Source organism: Engystomops pustulosus, chromosome 4 (assembly GCF_040894005.1).
Source record: "Engystomops pustulosus chromosome 4, aEngPut4.maternal, whole genome shotgun sequence".
NCBI lineage: Eukaryota > Metazoa > Chordata > Amphibia > Anura > Leptodactylidae > Engystomops > Engystomops pustulosus.
The window spans coordinates 180,979,746-180,995,059 of NC_092414.1; the positions used below are offsets into that span (position 1 = coordinate 180,979,746).

Here is a 15,314-nt window from a genome sequence, read left to right on the forward strand (position 1 = left end):
CATTTAGGTTCCTGATAGTGGGTTCACCCATATCAGGGCGGTTTATCTGCTGGACCTCACAGGGTGAGTTTGCCACCACTTACCTAGTCTGATAGCTAGCGCCAAGCCTGGTTGTGGTTGTGCGGTTGCTGGACAGGTACTGACAGATGCCGCAGTACAAATATGTTACCATATTCATGACCTTCAGTTTTTGTTCTTGATCTAGGGGGCGATGTTGATATACTGTACATGAAAAATACAGTTTCTATAAGAACCTATTCTCATGGTTTTTCATGACAGAAGTAGGGGGATTTTGCACAGTTTGAAATTAGGTACAGGCTCAGACTAGCCCACAGTTGAACAGGTAAATCCATCAATGGGCCCCAGATCTTGGTAGGACCGTAAGCTCTACATAAATTGTGCAGAATGCTTACAGTAGGCATACAGCATTTCATCCACCCTATAATAATGTGGGTAGAGCATCTAGAAAACTCCCCAGTTTATTTTTACATACAGTAGATGGATTGGAGGACTGCTATGATATTAACATAACGTCCTAGCCAACCAGTACCCTTACACTCCCGACTGTCCATGACCAATCTCTCTTCCAGGACCTTAAAGGGAACCTGTCACCAGAAGACCCACTTTTAGCACTCCCCCAGTCCCCACAGAGCATAGTACATTCGCTGCCAAAGTGTTTTTGTATTAAAAATTGGTTTTACAGAAAAAAAGATATGTTATATTGTACCTTTCATTAGCATCTGCTGTGTGACTAGGCAGTTGCCTTTTGGGAGGGGCTGGAAAGGAGCAGTTCTCCCCACCCTTGGGGAACAGCTACTCCATGTGACCTTTTCAAATATATGAAAACACCCATCACCTGGCTTAGCGACGCCTCCTGCTCCTCTACAGCCAATCCCGAGTGAGGGGAGTTATTCATATATTTGAAAAGGTCACATGTTTCCCAAGGGTGGGGGAACTGCTCCTTTCCAGCCCCTCCCAATTGGCAACTGCCTAGTCACAGATCAGATGCTAATGAAAGGTACAATATAACATATCTTTTTTTCTGTAAAACCAATTTTTTATACAAAAACACTTTGGCAGTGTATGTACTATGCTCTGTGGGGACTGGGGGAGTGCTAAAAATGGGTCTCCTGGTGACAGGTTTCCTTTAAAGGAATACTCTAGTCAAAGCTGTATCATTGAATATTACACGGTGCAGGGCCTAAGGGAGGAGAATGGCAAGTGTTTATCGTATTCCCCTAACCTTGCTAGAAACTAGAGTCATGCCCCTCACTTCACCCCTTGCACTGGGTATAATTCAATGAATCAGGAGTATGAATCCAACTCTATTGAGAAGTATAAGTCCTTCTTCTATATTTCCTTATGGATTTACTCTAGACTTTGCTTTAAAAATTCCATATGCATTTCAATTCTTAAAGTGGTTTTTAGGTCATGATATTGAGTTATCAATATCAGATGATTGGGGATCCAACACTTCTATCGAGTGGATCGTCCCCTTTAATGCCACAATAACAGCCAATGCCACCAACAGTAACTACAACTCAGCTATAATTCTCTGAAACCTAGAAAATATCTTTTTTTTTAAATAACTGTAGATTACATGACATTAATTCAAAGTACATTTCAACCTCTTTACACCCTTTTACACTTTACATAAAGGCTCTGTAAAAGTAGTCCAAAATGTGAACATAGTAACATAGTAAGAATAACATATTAACTAGAGATAAGTGAGTATACTCGTCCGAGTATACTGCTCGGTCAAGTATTAGCATACTCGGACCGGCTCGTTACTCGGAAGAGTATCTCACCGGCTCGAGATCGAGCATTAAATTAAGTAAATTCTATTCTTCACTTTGCAGCTGAACCAATCGGGAGACGCGCGCGCACATCTGCAATGTGAAGAATAGAATTAAAACATTAAAAACAGTGAACACAGGAGCATTTACGTGCAGAACACATTGAAAGAACAATATTCTTCACATTCCAGATGTTCGTGCACATCTCCTAACTTAGCGGGAGACACGCGCGCAGACCTGAAAAGTGAAGAATAGTGTTATTTCAATGTGTTCTTACAAGTAAAACATCAGAAAACATCTGGCATATTTTTTTTTTTTGCACTGTTCTTTTAATGTTCTCTTTTACTAAAAAAATCCTCGGGTCTCCCATTGACTTCAATGGGGTTCGTTATTCGATACGAGCACCCGAGCATCGGGAAAAGCTTGTATTGAATAACGAGCACCCGAGCATTTTAGTGCTCGCTCATCTCTAATATTAACCCCTTCTGGTCTTAGCCACTTTAGGACCAGGCCTGATTTTTAAAATTTGCCCTGTGTCATTATAGGAGGTTATACCTTTGTAACACTTTAACATATCCAGGGGATTTTGACTATTGCATGGGATGGGACTTCAGGGGACTTTTGTTATATTTTAATAATTTTTTTAATTGCACTTTTTTTTACTTTTTTATTTTGTCCCAGGGTGAGACATGAACAAGTGATCATTTGTTCATTGTAATATACTAATGTATTGCAGTATATATCATGGTCAGTCTATACATTCTGCATAGGGTGACAGCTGCACTGTTAGATTGTGCTGTAAGCACAACACTAACAGGCTGCTAGTGAAGGTAATCTTTATCGGATCGGTACCTCCGTGGCCTGCACGAAAGGTCCCATTCGTTGCACCAATGCAGTAAAGAAACGGAGGTCACTATGATCACGGCGTCTATAGGTTTAAACAAGCAGGAGCGCCATAGTCACAATCCCGGGTGTTACTGTGAGATCCCGGCTACCACGTACTGCTTCTGTGCTCGAGCGATCGCCATGATGTGATTCTACGTCAAGGTGCGGGAACTACCGACATCCAATGACGTAGAATCACGTCAAGGTGCGGGAAGGGGTTAAAAAGAGAACACAAAAAACTGTTGACTCCCCTGTCCTCTATTACATACAGGATTACATACAATATATATATATATATATATATATATATATATATATATATATATATATATAATATGAACACATTAAAGGGGTTGTCCACTTTCAGAAAATAGTTGATATTGTTTGTATAATTAAAATTTTTTATTTTTTTTACAATTTTCCTAAATCCTTTCTGTATCAAATCCTCATAGTTTTCTAGATCTCTGCTTGCTGTCCTGCTATGGAAAGCTTCTATGTTTACTTCCAGTGGATAAAAATCTGTCCATGGTCATGTGATAATAAGAAAAACGGTCAACTCACCTGGACCTTTGTGGACTGTTGTTCAAGACATGGAAATCGTGAGCATGGATGATCCTCGGCTCTGAACACAGTACCATAGACAAACAAATTCAATCCAGCTTCAGACAAAATACCATGTGAAGTAAAATCAATCCTTTAATGATCACGGCTAAAAACAGCTCGTATAGCGATGTGACGTACAAAAATGTTAGTTGCACAGGGTAGCGTGGAGGCCACTGTTGCCAACGCGTTTCGGAAAAAACGTATTCTTTACCCCCGACAATCCCTTCCTCTCCCACATCAGGTGGTACGGTCGTTATATCGACAACCTCCTCCTGGTGTGGGAGGGTACGGATTTTGTCCAGTACTTGAACATTTACGATATTGCGATTTACATACGAGACCTCAAGACGAGCAATACACTATCTGGATGTTACACTAGTTGGCCATACCCATGTCTATGTTGAACCATATACCAAACCTATGGCTCTAAACTCCACTCTGAACGCCTAGTCATGCCATTCCAAACAAGTAATAAAGAATATTCCAGTAGGTGAACTAATACACATGAAACGCAATTGTACTCATTCAGACACATTAAATAAAAACATCAATAAAAAGAATGAGGAACTTATGCAGAGACACTATCCCAATTGGATGGTACATAGGGCTAGAAACATTGTTGATAAAATACCCAAACACAAATTGTTAGAAGAAAAAAACAGAAAACATCAATACCAACATTCAGATATTACCTTTTCTACATGCTATAGCCTACAATACCGTGACATCACACGTATTATTCACAAACATTTGCCCATTTTATATACAGATGACAATTTAGTCAAGGTATTACCTGAAAAAATTAACTGTGTAGCGAAGAGGGCTCCCACTTTGGGAATGGAATTGTCACCTAGTCTTTTTGTATCTAATACTACATCATCGGATAACAGGTTACAGACTAAGGGTTTTTACAGATGTGGACATAGAAAATGCACATGTTGTCGGTATGCATCTCCTAGTAAGAATTTTCAATCCACAAGCACACCTAATGTACAATATATCAGGGTTCATCAACTGTAACACGCCATTTGTTATATACATGATCACCTGCAAAGCATGTCAACTCCAGTATAGAGGTTGTACTTCTTGTCCCCTCGAAGTAAGGATACGTAGGCATGTTTTAGATGCAGGCAAAAAAGACGCAGTGAACACATCTATGGTCTCCCGTCATTTCCTCAATGTGCACAATGGAGATTGCTCTAATCTGTCCGCTGTTGCTATTGAAAGAGTTAAACGTCCCAGAAGAGGCGAAGATCACAGAAGGAAACTTCTAAACAGAGAGACCTTCTGGATTTTCACCCTTCAAACGAGAGTTCCACATGGCCTGAATGAACGGCAGGATGTTATATACCAATATTGATTCAGTTATGTACTATGTTTTTTGGATGCTTGTTTCTACTTTTAATTATTCACCCGTGTTCCGATTTTTTAACATATGTAGATTCCCACGTCACTGAGAGCCAGATCACATGACTCCAGGCCGTCAGGAATATAAGCTGAGTGTAATCAGTGTGTGAGTAGCCATGAATAAGGAAAGTTTTTTCCGAAACGCGTGGGCAACAGTGGCCTCCACGCTACCCTGTGCAACTAACATTTTTGTATGTCACATTGCTATACGAGCTGTTTTTAGCCGTGATCATTAAAGGATTGATTTTACTTCATGTGGTATTTTTGTCGGAAGCTGGATTGAATTTGTTTGTCCATGGTCATGTGATGTTACACAGGTGCACGAGCCATTATTATCACAGAAAGTAATCGGAGCTGTGCACCTGTGTGACATCACATGACCATGGACAGATTTCAATATACTGGAAGAAAACATAGAAGCTTTCTATAGAAGAACAGCAAGCAGAGATCTAGACAACCAAGAGGAATTGATACATAAAGTATCAATTGAAAATTCCATATCAATTATTTGCTTAAAGTGGCTCATTTACTGGTCCAGCCTCATTCACACCTGACACACAACCCAGCACCGGCAGTCAAACATGACCACGCAGGGAGGGAGTAGACTTACTCTGTCACCCATTGGCACCCTGTACTAACTGTCTATTAGGCCATTCCAGAGGCACAGTCCTATAGGCCTGTCGTAGGCACTGGCCTAACAGTTTAATACAGAGTACTACATAGGTAGTGCAGTGCATTATGTAAGAGATCAGGTGATCTCAGGTCAGTGTTCCATTGTGGGACAAAGTCATTAAAAATGTAAAGTTTTATTTTACAATATCTCCACCCCTTTAAAAAAAACACTAACATTTTGTATTTCCTCGCCCCTTCAATCGCATCTATTCAAATCTATGATGATTTTTATTGGATAGGGTAAAAACTAAGGAAAAATGATTCCAGAATTGATATTATTTAATCATAAAGTAATGATCCAGTTCTTACCAAGGTATGAGATAAAATTGTTTAGTCCAGCTTTATTTGATATCCAGAAAACATATCACAATAAAAATACCAACGCAAAAACTTGACGCGTTTCTAATTACTGGACTCTTAACACCTTAACGACCTGGCCCTTTTTAGATTTTCCACTTCCATTTTTTACTCCCCACCTTCAAAAATCTATAACTATTTTATCTTTCCACATAAAGAGCTGTGTGATGGCTTATTTTTTGCACTTCAAAGTGATGGTATTTATTATTCCATGCCATGTACTGGGAAGCGGGAAAAACATTCCAAATGCAGTGAAAATGGTAAAAAACGCATTTGCGTCGTTTTATTGTAGGCTTGAATTTTACAGCGTTCACTGTGCACCCCAAATTACATGTCTACTTTATTCTTTGGGCTGCTACGATTACAGGGCTAACAAATTTGTATAGGTTTTACATTTACAAAAATTAAAACCTCCTGTACAAATTTTTTTTTTTAATTTTGCCATTTTCTTGCGCCAATAACTTTTCATACTTTGGTGTATGGCGCTGTGGGTGGTGTCATTTTTTGCGACTTTTGATGCCGTTTTCATTGCTATAATTTTTTTTATATTTTTCAAAATGGCAAAAAAGTGCCATTTTTGAATTTGGGCACTATTTTCCGCTACGGGGTAAAACACCGTGATAAACCGTTATTATATTTTGATAGATCGGACATTTTCGGATACCTAATGTGTTTATGATTTTTACTGTTTATTAATATTTATATCAGTTCTAGGGAAAGGGGGATTATTAGAATTTTTAGGTTTTTTTATTATATGCTGCAATATGCAGCAAAGACTTACTGCTATGGAGAGGGCTCGGCCCGCGATCCCTCTCCATGCACCAGGCGCAAGTCGGGAAGGGGTTAACCATGGTCGATTTCAAAGTGGCAGTCCACTCTCACACATACCAGTGCACAGAATTGTAACTATTTCTCACCTGTTGCATGTGAGCTATAAAATATTTTCACAATATACATTTACCACAAGGGTGTAGGATTGTAAACCAAGCACTTTTACATGGTGGTGTTTGCCCCCTCTGGCAGGATCTTCTCTTCTTTTAGCTTTTTATGCTCTTTGGTCTACACAAAAAGGCTTTAATAACTAAGCAAATGAGCCTGTGGAGCTCTGGGCTCCATAGCTGTTGATAGAGCCTGGAGGCCTTCAGGCTTATTTGCATAATTTTTAAAATCTTTTAATGTAAAAACAAGGGCATAAGAAGCTAAAAGAAGAGCAGATCCTGCCAGAGGGGGCAAACACCAACATGTAAGTGTGCTTGGTTTACAATCCTACATCCTGGTGGTAGGGCTCTGTTCACATAAAGGAAACCTATAACATGGGGATGGATGAATCACCCATCCAATTAAAGGACATCTATCACCAGATCAAGGATCGTAAGCAAAGCACACTGACATACTGGTGTGTGCCCCTTTCTAGCAGGATCTACTTTTTTTTTTTAGCTTCTGATGCCCTGGTTTTTACAAAAAAGGCTTTTAAAATTATGCAAAAGAGCCTGAGGGGCTCCAGACTCCATATGAGTTATTAGAGCCTTTAGCCCCTCTGGCTCACTTGCATAATTTTTAAAGCCCTTTTTCCTAGAAACTAGGGCATAAGAAGATAAAACAGATCCTACCAGGGGGACGGGGAGAACACACCAGTATGTCAGTGTGCTTGGTTTACAATCCTGCATCTGGTGATAGATGTCCTTTATGTGCAAAACCTGAATCATGTGAAAAGGTGGAACCCACATAAAAATAACATTTCATAAAACACATACAAGTTTATACAAGTCTGTATTGTATTATTTAATAATCCATCACGCAAAAAAATTATTAATATTGTTATTATTATTATTTAAAACTACAGGTCTTTACACAAAACACACAGCCACATTGACAAAAAAAATAATAGTATTGGATCCTGGAGGGTAAGGATGCAAACGTTTCCTCCAAAAGAATTTCATTGTACAAAAAATGGTCATTAAAAACTATACATTTGGTATTATTTAGCTTCCTAACCTTCTGCTGGTTATTCTTGCTGTCGGATTTTGCGCAAGATTTAACTTTCCTATTGTGTCGCAAGCCCAAGCACCTACAAAAAAAGATGGTGAACTCTGTTGGACCTGAGCGGGGAAGCGACACATGCAGGATATCGGGTGCACAGTGCATTTTCATCGGACAATGCATTTTAGGTGAACTGCAGCAGGAAAGTAAGTAAATGTGCTCCATTAACTCATTAAATGCTAAAGGCAAAGCTGGAATTTAAATCAATGGAGTGTGTGTCAGGATCGCCGCTATCTGATGATGTCATCTAGAGCCATGACTCTCCCCAAAATGTCAGTGTGTGGATGCAGTGATTTAAACGCCATTGGAATTTAAACAGTTAACACCCACGATCCGTACCCAAACTTGGAACTGAACAGATTTTACTAATTTGGATTTGGCCAAACCCGAATTTTCACAGGTCCGCTCATTACTGCTTTTAAATCACATTGTATTTTCTTTACAAAAATAATTTATTATAAAAAAGAAAAAAAATCCTGCTCTGATGCCAGTACTGCCCGGTGCCCCGATGCTCTGTACTTCCTGATCTATCAATGTCTTTCTATTACAGACTTCAGTCTGTGATTGGCTGTAGTGATGACTAGCCGCTATGGTGGAAAGTCAGTACTGGACCACAAAGCTTCCGGAACAGTATAGGAGACGATCTGTGAGTTGTGTATGACTTGTTTCATTTTCATCTGGGTGGATGGGTTATATTAAATACATTTTTTATTGAAATGGACAACCCCTTTAAGCAAACAATAATGACATTTAACAGGATTGTAGAAACATGTATCTCAGTGTATTCTCATGGTTAGAGTGTGAGCTCTTTGTTCCATGGCTCATTACTCTCTATAGGTACATGACTGTATCTGAGGACCGGTGTACACCACATTATCAGTAAGATAAATAGGGAGTCCGTGTGGATGTAATATTCCTCTGCAGGTCGCAGTCGGCCGCCTCATAATTAGAAGCTTTCTGCAGCGGCCAAGTAAACGAGTTGTGGCATTTGGGAAAAGCTCAGGGAGAAGAGGTGTCAGTCCCTAACCAATAGTGATTGTCCTTCTATACTTGGGTAATTTGCATCTAATGCGCACGATTCGCTTTCATTTAAAATATGATTACGCTCTTTTGAAGCCCATCGCACCTGTCCCTGTGCATTAAGGCTGCGAGAGTCGTAATAGAAAGCAGCAGATATAGGAGAAAAGGCCAAATTCTCCCTCCTTGAGTCTAGATCAGAAACACATGCTACCTGCTCCCAGAAAGTGAGGAACACACAGGGAGCCACAGCAGGACAGAGAGTCAGCAGGATGTATCGGTCACCATCTACAAAGTGTCCTATGCTCTCTACCGGGGTGGTCATAACCTAAGTCCATCTATACATGCACATGATCCTTTACATCCTCACCTGTGAGACCCCCAGTCATCATTAGAACTAAGGTCATAGTATTATGGTAAAAGAGGTTAGAAAAAGACATCAGTCCATCAAGTCCAACCCATACATTATATTGCGTTGATCCAGAAAAAGGCAAAAACCCTGCAAGACTGATGCCAATTGGCTCAAAACAGGGAAAATATCTTCCTGACCCAAATATGGTGGTCAGAATAACCCTCTGGATCAACAGAATCTACTAACAAAAAGTTCTATTTCCAGGAATCCTTTCAGCATCCCTCTAGCATCCCGTTAGGACAGAGTGATTGGGGGGAATTTATAATTACAATTTGTCTTTGACTTGGTCGTCCATGTTCAATTCCATTTTTGTTTTATCTGAATTCATGAAGTGAGTCTATGTATGTTGCTGTATTTTTTTTTTTTTTAGAAAAAGTTTGTCGCAAAATGTTCTTGTTTTGGGCGCACATGTCCCTCTAAGAAGCAATTGGTCTTGACAAATCTGGTAGTGGTTTTTGTCCTCTTTTTACGCCTGTGGGTGACTGGAGTCATTTTGTGGCAAAATATGCTCCTAAACAAAAATTCTAATCACAAATCATGAATTTAATTCAGTATTACAAAAATTAGTCTATTCAAATAATGAATTTGGTGCAACCATGGTCTATTTTAAAGTGACTTTGCTCTGTCCTATGTTCAATGGAAAGTCGCAAAACAGCATGTGCAGTAGTGGATTTCACATTTTAGGGGTTCCAAGAAAAGTTATGTCTTGGGTCCATCCGACTGGCACTACCATGCTCTTCTGCCCATTCGACTAGGCAGAGATGACGAAACAAGACCTAGGTAGCAGAAGCAGGGCGGTGGTGAGCAATGCCACATCACACCAAGGGGTGGACTAAAGTTATTTTAACAGTTGGTCCAACGAACTGGTATGAATGAATGGATTGGTAGTCCTTTCACTCAGAAATGGTGCTCAGGGCTTGGGGAGCACAGGTCTGGATTAGTAGGATCTCAGTTCTCAACCCTTTTTTGAGCCATTTATCTCTTATCGGGTGAAAAGGGGATAAGTGTAATTTATAAGATAACCCCTTTAAATCTTTTGTGTGGAGTGCACCTCATTATAACCTCATATATCAGTTCACTGTTCTGTAAGCATTACTTCCCATGTGGCAGAACTGGACTATTAATGGTCACCATGTGATGCTACAATAGCCATTGTAGGCGATATATAAATCCTAGTGCTAAATTCAACTGTAACAACTGGACAATCTGCCATCTCTGTTGTTTTTGTTTAAATTGAAATACAGGGGTCCCATACTTAAGAACACCCGACTTACAGACGACCCCCTAGTTACAAACGGACCTCTGGATGTTGGTAAATTACTGTACTTTAGCCCTAGATTACAATAATCAGCAGTAACAGTTATCACGGGTGTCTGTAATGAAGCTTTATTATTAATCCTGGTTCTTACAACAAGCCAACATTTTTAAAATCCAATTGTCACAAAATTGACCAAAATTTTTTTGTTTGTGGTTACAATTATAAAATATACAGTTCTGACTTACATACAAATTCAACTTCAGAACAAACCTACAGAATCTTGTACGTAATCCGGGGACTGCCTGTACTCTATATATCTTGTTGAGGGGAAGTTGAATTTCTGCGCTGATTAATTTGTTATAGTAGTCAAAGAAATCTTTCTCTACAGTATTCCAAATAAATACAGGATAATTGTAGATCCACCACTAGGGGGAGCTTACTGTATACTGTGCTAATATTTAAATTACAAAATACTGCCTGTATAGAGGAACATTTAAAAACCAACTATTTATTATATAATCGATAAAATTATGTGTATTAGAGCTCACATTACAAACGGATATGGAAGCCCAACAGACATCTAAGTGTCAACGAAACAGGCTTGGATATATCTAGAGCCCTTATTCACAATACCTCAATGGTGTGCCATTATTAAACATTCACTGATGAATAACATCCACCCATATTGTGGAATTAATCTATCAGCAGCTCAATATGTGTGGTAACGAGAGGACTCAAAGATACATACACTAATTCAGTACACGACCAATTGTTAAATGTGTCAATGGGTATGCGGTATTGTAATCTCTACCTTCACCCCAAAGGCATCATCAGCGTGTATTAAAGAAATCATTCTCGGGAGGTATATTAGTGGGCACATTATTCATTACCCACAGGATGACATACATCTACACCCGATCTATGACTTGCAATGAGAAGGTGCAATGGTGGGTATATGCTTTACCCCACTACAGGTATATCTTTTGCACCTTCCCAGTGATGATTATTTACAACTATTTACACCTATGTCGACTATTTACATCTATTTACACCTGACGCGTTTCTCTGCATCCAGCAGTTCATCAGAGGTAGAACGAAGTGACTAAAAGTAGAAAGAAGTACTTATAGGTAAGATAACGTAATACACGATATGGCACGTATAGTGAGTATAGGGACAGAGCCGTGCTTCAGTAAGGCAAAGTTTATCACTGCCCTCAATCACTACGTGCCATTTTACCACTAGTTTCAGTAGCGTATCATTTGCTTAATGTCTCAAAGTGCAGAGATCGAGTTTTAATTAATGACATATCATTGGCATCAGAACACTATTTGGCTGACTAGTTATCTCAGCAACCGGTTCTTAAACTATTGCTCTTGTCATCTCTGATTTATCTCTCTAACTCTGCACCACATTATCTCGCTCTCTGTCTAGTGGGACGCCGACATTGGTATGGCCGCGCGTGCCGCGTGTACTCACGTCCATTTATAATATTAGCCCCACCTACAAAGGGGTTGGTTCCCATTCTGGGAGTAAATCCTGTATCGTAACAGGCTGCCAGCGCGAGAGGCCAGGAGAGGACGTCATCCAAGTAGGTGCGTCCCTTCCATCCAATCGCAGCAGCTCTACATGGATCCGCTCTCTGTCATATTTATGTCAGGAACCAAGCCCCTGAATTCACCACCTTTCAATGGTGTAATAATCGTTTATTTAAAAAAAGGGGATGTTATTGCGGATATACCGGACGCATCCTATGTGAAAATATCAGATACATGGTGGCTAGTTTTATGCAAGATGGAGGTATCCAAACAAGAAGGAAAAGCACCAGAACACAGGTGCCAAGAGAACCAGTACGTCATATGGTCCAACAGGACACAGGAAATGTCGGTGCCATTATCATTGTGTAGAGGGTCAACCCCATTCGGAGTTACGACCAATAGGATCACGACATTGCAGTGAAATACAATAATTTCCAAGTAGATAGGTAGGTAAGAGAGATTTAGATAAAACAGGTATAGACTATGTGATCATTAAGTCCATCATTTTGTAGGGTTTTTAAGGTAAAAATCCATCTGGATTCACGTTGTAACACCTTACGGGCGAAATCACCTCCCCTTGGGGACGGTTCCACTAATTCAATCACTTGAAACTGTAGGACCCTGTGGTCCCCATTATGATGGTCCCAAACATGTCTCGATATAACTGTATCTTCCCTGTTCTTGGTATCGATTACATGCTCTCTTATCCTCCTTCTGACTTCACGTGTAGTTTGTCCAACATACTGGATGCCACATATGCAGGTCATAAGGTACACAACCCCTGTAGATTTGCAGTTGGCAAAATTTCTTATCCAGTATGTTTGGCCAGTCGTAGTGCTCTGAAACGATCTCCCTGTTAGGATGTATTTACAGGCTTTGCAGCCCCCACATCTAAATGTACCCTTGGGTTTCTCAGGAAGCCAAGTGCCTTTTCCAGTAAGAGGCTTCAGATGACTATGGACAATCGTATCCTTAATATTGCGTCCCCGTTTATACGTGATAGATGGATAATCTTCGATCAGCAATATCTTTGTCCATTTTTAAAATGCCCCAATTCTTGCTCAGGATATGATGTATTTCCTTATGGCAGTTGTCAAAGGTACCAATTACTCTCAATTTGGAATCCACATTGGTGCGTATTTTAGGATTCAACAGTGTGTTCCTATGGCAATTGAGTGCATGATGATGGGCCTCCTTCAGTACTTGGGTAGGGTAGCCCCTTTCCATGAATCTATTGCGAAGATCCTTGGCGGCTGATAGATAATCCCCTGTTGAAGAACAATTTCTTCGTACCCTCAAGTACTGACCTTTGGGGATACCCCTTTTCATAGGAGCCGGGTGCCAACTATTCCACTGCAGCAAGTTATTCGTTGCAGTTGATTTACGGAATAACTTAGTTTTAAGTTTTCCTGTGGGAGATAGTTCGATCGTTACATCCAAGAATGTTATTGACACTGGATTAATTTCTGATGTGAAGAACAACCCTAATTGGTTGATGTTTAATGTCTCCACAAACTCACAGAAAAGTTCTTTGGTGCCATTCCAGACAATCAGAACATCATCGATGAACCTCAGCCACAATCCTATGGCCGAGGTCCATCGTTCGTATTCTTCCTGGAATACTATCTCCCTCTCCCACCAGCCCAGGAAGAGATTTGCGTATGTGGGGGCGCATGGGCTCCCCATTGCAACTCCCCTGAGCTGGTGGAAGATTCTGCCCTCAAACAGAAAGAAGTTTCTTGTCAAGACAAAATCCAGTAACTTGAGAATAAAATTATTGTGGGCCGAGCAGTGGACACCTCTAGTTCTTAAGAAGTCGCCCACCGCCTGACAGCCCTTGTCGTGGGGGATGGAACTATACAGGGCCTCCACATCGAGACTCGCCAATAGAGTCCCTGTAGGGAATTCAACCTCATCAATCTGCCTCAGAACATCCATAGTGTCCCTTACATAGGAGGGGAGGGTCACTACAAATGGTCTCAATATTTCGTCAATGTAGACACTAGCATTTTGTGTCAAGCTATTGACCCCCGACACAATGGGTCTCCCCTTTAACGGGGTCACTCCTTTGTGTATCTTAGGTAGGGAGTAGAACGTGGCCGTGCTGGAACTATCAGGATACATAAATTTCCATTCCTTATCTGAGATCAATCTGCTGTCCCTTGCCTCATCAAGGATCTGTTTCAACTCTCGGCTAAATTGTTCGCTCGGATTGATAGATAGCTTCTTATAGCAGTGTTGATCTTTAAGTATCCTTAAGCACATTGCAACATATTGCTCCCTTTCCAGCACGACCACGTTCCCTCCCTTATCAGATGGCTTAATAATGATTGTGGGATCACTACCAAGACTTCTCAATGCTTCCTGTTCGCCCCTGGAAAGATTTCGCTGTGTTATGTGTTTGGTATTTAACATACACAACTGATCTGTTACAACCTTCAAGAAGACATCAATTGGAGAGCCATCACCTATTGGTGCTATATTTTTAGATTTTGGTCCTAAATTCGTAAAAGGGCCCTCTCCTGGCGTTCTTTCGCTCTCTTCAAGGAGGGCCTCTAAATTATGAAAGTCGGACATATCTTCCTCCGTTAGTCCTAGTTCAAGACATCTTTTCCTGTCATGCAATTTAAAGAATTTTTTCCATTTCAGTCTACGACAAAATAAATTTAGATCTTTAACCCATTCAAAGATGTCCACCTGTGGGACGGGGACAAAGGATAACCCTCTTGCTAGGACATTTCTTTCGTCATCAGTTAAAATTCTCTCAGACAGATTGATAATCTGAAGCCTATCACTGGTGGAGCAGGAGGAGAGGACTAGGTTTTTTGAAGTTCTTTCTGTCCCCGTAGTAGGTAGTTTGAGATGGGTAACTCCTGTCCTAAAAAATGTTCTCTCTCGGAGCTAATCGAGGGTTCCCCTCTTCCACCTCGTTGGCCTCTACTACCTCTTCCTCCTCTACTACCTCTTCCTCTGCCTCTTCCTGAGTTGGTACCTTTCACTTCTTTACCCCGATTTCCCCTTCCTCTGCGGGGTTGTGAGCCCTCAGAATCGGATGGATCCCAATCCGATGAAGATTGCTCACAATCACTTGTCACGTGAGTTTTTGCCAGAAAATCTAGGATTCTACCCTCTTTGAAATCCTGTGTATCTCTACAGTACTGGAAATGTTTTCTTTCCTTTATATGTGCAATAAATTTTTCAATGTTTTGTTGTAGATGGTTCTCTTTCTTGGCAAAATCGGGGTGACTTGAGAATTTTTTAACACTCTCGATGCCCTCTTCCAACAGTTTAGTGTTAATCTGTAGGAGGTTTTTTTCCTCCTCCAATAGAA

General features: G+C 40.4%; 1 long non-coding RNA gene across 4 annotated transcripts in view; it reads left to right on the forward strand.

Annotated features, from left to right (window-relative positions):
- LOC140127756 (uncharacterized) overlaps positions 1–15,314 on the forward strand; it is a 188,513-nt gene that overhangs the window by 33,980 nt on the left and 139,219 nt on the right. The gene's annotated exons all lie outside the window — the stretch shown is intronic.